Below are 7,799 nucleotides of genomic sequence, written 5' to 3'. Positions count from 1 at the left end.
AAGGTCCCAGTAATTCATTTTTGCTTTTAATTCCCTTGCCTTTGGGGATGTGTCGAGTAAGAGATTGCTACGGCTGAGGTCAGAGAGGTCTTTTCCTGCTTTCTCCTCTAGGGTTTTGATGGTTTCCTGTCTCACATTCAGGTCCTTTATCCATTTTGAGTTTCTTTTTGTGAATGGTGTGAGAAAGTGGTCTAGTTTCAACCTTCTGCATGTTGCTGTCCAGTTCTCCCAGCACCATTTGTTAAAGAGGCTGTCTTTTTTCCATTGGATGTTCTTTCCTGCTTTGTCAAAGATGAATTGGCCATACGTTTGTGGGTCTAGTTCTGGGGTTTCTATTCTATTCCACTGGTCTCTGTGTCTGTTTTTGTGCCAATACCATGCAGTCTTGATGATGACAGCTTTGTAGTAGAGGCTAAAGTCTGGGATTGTGATGCCTCCTGCTTTGGTCTTCTTCTTCAAAATTACTTTGGCTATTCGGGACCTTTTGTGGTTCCATATGAACTTTAGAATTGCTTGTTCTAGTTTTGAGAAGAAAGCTGGTGCAATTTTGATTGGGATTGCATTGAATGTGTAGATAGCTTTGGGTAGTATTGACATTTTGACAATATTTATTCTTCCAATCCATGAGCAGGGAATGTCTTTCCATTTCTTTATATCTTCTTCAATTACCTTCATAAGCTTTCTATAGTTTTCAGCATACAGATCTTTTACATCTTTGGTTAGATTTATTCCTAGGTATTTTATGCTTCTTGGTGCAATTGTGAATGGGATCAGTTTCTTTATTTGTCTTTCTGTTGCTTCATTGTTAGTGTATAAGAATGCAACTGATTTCTGTACATTGATTTTGTATCCTGCAACTTTGCTGAATTCATGTATCAGTTCTAGCAGACTTTTGGTGGAGTCTATCGGATTTTCCATGTATAATATCATGTCATCTGCAAAAAGCGAAAGCTTGACAAGCAACTTTATAACAGCACTGAGCGAGGCCAACCAGGGGCTCGCTCCCTCTAGAAGCCCTTGCTGAACCTCCATGATCTTATTTCCAAAGTGGGTAAAGGGCTCTGTCCCTCTGATACCATAGAGTCCTGTGATCACCTTCGCATACAAATCCTGACAGAGTTTTGTACCCTCTAGCTTATCAGACGGAAGAATCAATTATTCTGCAGGGTTTTGGGGAGGCATATAAAGCCCAGATGACAAAAATCCTCTTCTGTTAGTGAAATACGCTTAGCATTTCATCATTAATATTCTGCCATTTATTTAAAAACTTTATCATGTGTAAATATAAATACCATGGGTGTGGAGGTCTTGTTTATGTCAACATTTATTTAATAATATACCGAAAAAGAAAACCCCAAGAAACCCAGTTGTGAAAAGTGGGTATGTGCACGCACTGGCAGTCAGCAAGAGCCTAGGCTGGCTAAGAAATCAGTGACGAATACACACCTTTTCCCAGCAGCGTCCTTGGGGTAAATTTTAAATTAATTAACATATACTTGGGAGCCTGGGTGTTTCAGTCATTTAAGCGTCCAATTCTTAATTTTGGTTCAAGTCGTGATCTCACAGTTCGCGAGTTTGAGCCCCACATTGGGGTCTGAGCTGGGTGTGGAGCCTACTTGGAACTCTTTCTCCCTCTTCCTCTGTGTTCTCACGCTCTCTCTCTTTCTCAAAAAAATTTTTAAAAAGACATATATTAACTATTAACTTAGGTCTTTTGTTTGATAATCATCTTGCTAGCTCCTCTCTGTCTCTCTCTCTCTATATATATATGTACGTATATTTTGAAACTCATTCCATATATAATATATAAATGCATGTGTGTGTGTGTATACATATATATATTACGTGTATATATATATGTATACACACACACACACACAGAGACATAGAGGAAAAAAAATATATATATATGTATGTATATTTTTAAAACTCATTCCATGGTATATATCTTATAATTTCAATGAAACCCTGATGTAGGGATTAATTTCCTTTTTCCACAAATGAGGAAAACAGGCGTAGTGGTCAGGTGACTTTCATGTGGTAATATAATTAAATAATCAAGACCTTCATTCACGTTTTTCTGATTACAAAAACCTCTATTCTTTCCTGCCTCATGCTGCATGCCTTGGCGTGAACAAATATCGCTGTTTCTAAAGAGGGGTTTTTCTTCAGTAAATCCTCTGCCACTTTCATATATATACACACACACGTACATTCGCATATACACACACAATATATATACATACATAAAAACACATACACAAGCACCCATATACATATATTCACACATCCCAACAAGAGGGGATATAGCTACTTCAGTGAAAGGATATATGCACACACATGTTGCGGGGAGCATATAGCTAAGTTTGGGGTGTACATGTGTGTGGGTGTGGGTGTGGGTGTGTGCACTCATAAGGCTCAACAATGGAGACTGTTTTCTAAGTTGCATTTTTCTCAACCACAATGTCATTTTTTCTAGATCTTCTTTATTATACTTGTCTCTTTGTTTTCAAAATACTCTAGTTAATCAACACAAAATATTCTATTATTTCTCTTAAGGGAAAAATGCATTTATTAAGCCCGAGATACATTCCTATTCAGTGTCATTGTCACATAGAAACAGCTACATTAAATGCAGATGTGGATGTGTCCACGAATGTATGCATCTATTAAGTAAACATGATATCATGCAGAATAAAGAATCATTGGCCCAGGATTAAGAGACCAGGATTTTATTCCTGGCTGGGCTATACACAAATTTTTTGACCACCTGAAAACTGCAGACACTAACCTGTGTTTGACCAGCTGTTCTAAAGTATCTTTAAATTCCAACCTTTCATTTATTTATTTTTAATGTTTTTTAAATTTATTTTTGAGAGAAAGAGACCATGAGTGGAGGAAGGTCAGAAAAAGAGGTGGGGGGGGAAGAGATTTGCAAGCGGGCTCTGTGCTGTCAGTGGGAGTCTGACTCAGGGCTCCCTCTCACAAAACCCTGAGATGATGACCTGAGTGGAAACCAAGAGTTGGTTGCTTAACCCACTGAGCTACCCAGGTACCCCAAAGTTTCAACCTTTTCAAAATCAGCTAAATGTTGAGGCACCTGGGTGGCTCATTCCATTAAGCATCCAACTCTTGATTTCTGCTCAGGTCATGATCTCATGGTCATGGGAATAAGTCCCCCACACCCACCACCACCTCGGGCTCACGTGCTGGGTGTGAAGCCTGCTTGGGATTCCCCCTCCCTCTGTCCTTCTCTCTTTCTCTAAATAAATAAACAAACAAACAAATAAAAATCAGCTGAAGGTTGTAGTCAAACACTCAAGCTCTAGACATAGAATACCTATACTTTCATTATTACCTTGGGCAAACTAATCTCTCTAGATACCTTGCTGATTGTACATGACCTCTTCTGCAAAATATATTATTTTAGTAGTAAGTTTCTTTTGTATTTTATTTTATTTTATTTTAATTTTTATTTTTATTTTGAAAAGGAGAGAGCACAAGTGGAGGAGGGGGCAGAGAGAGAGAATCCCAAGCAGGCTCAGTGCTCCACGCTGAGCTGCACATAGGGCTCAATCTCACGACTATGATATCATGACCTGAGCCAAAATCAAGAGTCAGATGCTTAACCAAATGAGCCACCCAGGAGCCCCACGTATTAGTAGTAAGAGTTTCAGTGGATTATCGTGATAATTAAATTATGTAATTCAGTCAGGGTCTTAAAAAGTGCCTAACAAATAGTTAACGGTTAATAAATGTTGAGAAATTCAATTCTCTTTAAAAAATGTATCCCAATATGCACAACTTAGTATAGGATACATCACAACATACTATTCCTTAAACATGGAAAAATTAGTGAAAAGAAAGAAAAAGCATATATGGCATAATTATTAATATATGTAATTTGATTTTATTTGAAACGGACTAGGGCACATCAAAGGCAGATGTGAAAATGGTCTCTCTAGTCTCACAGCAAATGAGCAGTAAGGGCTTTTATGATTTCCCTCCTGCCATTGGGAAAGTTGTTGGCTCTCACCATCCATTGTCCTTTCGCTGACATCTCCCTCAACTTAAATTGCACATTATGGTGGCTACTGTGTGCCTCTCCAAGGAAAGAACAAATTGCCTTCTGTTTATTCCTGCCATCAATCAGGCAGGGCAATAGGCTATTTCCTCAAACCTCAGAAATGTGTCCAGCTCAATCCAAGCCCTAGTGGTTGGAAAATGTCCAAAGTCAGAATAAAGGATGCGAGGTTTGAAGGCCAGAGTTTACAAAAAGTAATCGTGCTCTCTTGGAAATTTTAATTATGGTCTGTCTTTCTGACTCCTGGCAAAACTTAACAGTTGTTCTGTGGAACAGAGAAAAATCCATTGGAATGGAGATAAAAAGTCTTAGTGTTATTGCTGCTTCTGGAATTGCTGTATAATATCTGACATGATCCCTTCCATTTATTTCATTCACTCATATACGGAATGATGCTATAAAAATCTTCAGCACAGGGGCGCCTGGCTGGCTCAGTCAGTAGAGTATACGACTCTTGATCCTGAGGTCATGAGTTCAAGCCCCACGTTGGATGTAGACCACACAAAAATAAGTAAGTAAATAGATAAACAGATAAATAAGTAAATAAAAAACTTCAGCATGACGTTCAAAGCCTTGTAAGACTGCACCATACAATTCTACCTCTATAGGGTGTCCTCATTCCTACCTCACGCCACACTCCATCTCCCAATCCTAATAAACTCCCTGGAATGTCTCTGAGTACTTTTTTTTTTTTTTTTTTAATTTTTTTTCAACTTTTATTTATTTTTTGGGGACAGAGAGAGACAGCATGAACGGGGTGAGGGGCAGAGAGAGAGAGGGAGACACAGAATCGGAAACAGGCTCCAGGCTCTGAGCCATCAGCCCAGAGCCCGACGCGGGGCTCGAACTCACGGACCGCGAGATCGTGACCTGGCTGAAGTCGGACGCTTAACCGACTGCGCCACCCAGGCACCCCTCTGAGTACTTTTTAAAAACATTTTTTTCCAGATGGAATTACTTTAATCACACCCTTTGCCTACTCTCCTAACTTCTAGGCATTATTTGTTACCTAACACAGATGCCATACTTCTCCATGGGTCTTTCCAAAAAGCTTTTGAATGGTTTACCACTTTTTTGGTGCTTTTTCTGTACCTAGTTCATACCAAATAATATTATAACATTTCTATATATCATCATTCATTGTTTGTAAATAACCTAGAAACCCCCTCCTAACACAGACATACAACAGGGACTGCATTTTATTCATTTTTCATGCCTAGTTTATACAATGATGAATAACCAACTTAATAAATTTTTGTGGAATGAACAGAGAAATGGAACTCCATTCCCTAGTAAAATGGCTAAGTGGGATTCTGAAGTTCACTTCAGTTATAAAAATTAATACATGCAGCGTACCTGGGTGGCTCAGTCCGTTAAGCAGTGACTCCTGATTTCAGCTCAGGCCATGATCTCACAGTTCATGAGATCAAGCCCCATGTCAGGCTCCGAGCTGTTGGTGTGGAGTCTGCTTGGAATTCTCTCTCTCCCTCTCTCTCAGCTCCTCCCTGGCTCATGCTCTCACTCTCTTTCTCTCTCTCTCTCTCAAAAATAAACATTTAAAAAATCAATATACACATGCAAACACACCTACCCCAATGTGAACAGAAAATGGACACAATCATATTTTATTTCTTCAGCAATTAACAAAACTTAAACTATAAAATGGGTCATTTTGGAAGTAGAGATTATGCTTAGGTGAATATAAAGGTGTAGGACATTAGATACACTAAAAGGGATTCAGAGAAGATCCAGTCACTAGGGTAACTAACCCACAAGTAAAACACTGAGAGAATCCTAAAGCAGGCATATTCAAAAGGGAAAGGCAATTGTGTCATGCTAGGACAATTTCCTTATAAGCCAAAGAGAAAAATTCTGAATCAGAGCACTTGTGGGCCCCCCTGGCTCAAGGTATACAATTATGCAAATGAGGTTACTTAAGTCAGTATTTTAAGTTAATAGACATGTATTTCTCAATAAATACTTTCAATTTAAATTCAAATCACTAAATAAAAATTACAATATCCAAAAGTTTAAACTCTATTGAGACCTCAAAGAGATTAGTACATAATAATTCTTGTTCTTGTTTTCAAAATGTTTTTGTTTTCATGTAAATGAAAACCTTTATGATTGTCCCAAAGCTGATTTTCCAGCATCTTCCTTTACACAGAAATTAGGGCTGCCAGATTTGACAGTCTATCTTGTCCCAACGTGGGCCTTAATTTGATTATTATAATGAGGTACCTTATTTTTGTCTTAATCTTTATGGAGCTTTTGCAATCTATTCATATGTTCAATATATATCTGGATCTAAATTGTCAATTGACAGGTGCCTGTGTAGCTCAGTTGGTTAAGTGGCCAACTTCGGCTCAGGTCATGATCTCAGGGTTCCTGAGTTCCAGCCCCATGTCGGGCTCTGTGCGGACATCATGGAGCCTGCTTGGAATTCTATCTCTTACCCTTTCTCTCTGCCCCTCCCCCACTGGTGCTTTCTCTGTCTCTCAAATAAATAAACTTACAAATTAAAAAAATAAATAAATAAATTCTGAATTGAGAGAATTTTGAAAATTTCTTTTTGTTTTCACCTCTCAACAATTATAAATAACTTTGCTAAAGGTCATGAGGCTTCTATTGCTTTGGTGGGATTGGTTGGTCTAATAACCATTTTTTGTGAATCTATCCTTCCTCTCAGACAGTTTTTAAGATCTCCTTTTTTAGTGTTCTGAAGCGTCCCTAACATGTAGAATTATTGTTGCTTATTATATATGGAATTATTTGTGCCTTCAAGTGCTGAAGATTCTGGTCTTTCTCCAACTCTAGAAATTTCTTGGCCATTCTCTATTCAAATATTCCTACCCCCTTCTTTCTCTTCTATCATACATATACTTGTTGAGGGAGGAAAAACCTGTTCTCCATTCCTGATTCTTTCCCCACTGATGGGCACCTGTGGGCATGTCACACTGTCATTTCTCTATCACCTGGTTGGCACTGCCACAGAGGAAGGAAGTGGAGTAAACATCACACGGGTGATAACTTGGGAAAAGAAGCAACGCTGACATTTGTAAACCAGTTCTGCCATTTGGGTCCAAGTGACTTAGAAGAAGCGGGGATCCTCCTTCCAGAAGCCTGGTTGGGTCCTGCACTGCTGTGACAAAGGAAGTCAAGTTTCCTAAGCCCGAGGATAGACTAAAGGCTCATTTGACACTCAGTCTTTCTTTTTTCCTTACTGTGTTCTAACCATCATCAGTGAAAACGACACTGTCTTTTGCATGTTTCTTGCAGACCCCAGCATTTCCGGTACATCAATTAGCAGTGCAGCGTATCGTTCGTATTCAGGATTGCCAGTCAATCTTTTTAAAATCAGCTTCATTATTTTCTTACGTCATAACTTCATTACATTTAATTACTTATTTTTGTGTTTCATATTCCATTTCCAGCATTTATTTTAGATGCCTAGGAGTCCGATCTTGGTATTTCCAAAGTTGTAAAAAAAACAAGTGAGGCTTTACTGAATTAGTATGCCACTGTCCATCAGCAGGCTTCCTGGTACAAGAGACACATTTCATGGCAGCCACGGAAAAAGAGCCAGCTGCTTGATCCTAGCTTCTTTCTCTTGGATCATAGCTCCAAGTACACATCCTTCATCTACTTGGGTTGTGAGACATGGCAGAGTCTTAACTTTGGTAGAGACCAGGAGTGGCCTTGAAAATCACTCACA

Source organism: Leopardus geoffroyi, chromosome A3 (assembly GCF_018350155.1).
Source record: "Leopardus geoffroyi isolate Oge1 chromosome A3, O.geoffroyi_Oge1_pat1.0, whole genome shotgun sequence".
Classification (NCBI taxonomy): Eukaryota; Metazoa; Chordata; class Mammalia; order Carnivora; family Felidae; genus Leopardus; species Leopardus geoffroyi.
The sequence above is the reverse complement of the archived record's forward strand: the minus strand, read 5'-3'. Positions refer to the sequence as shown.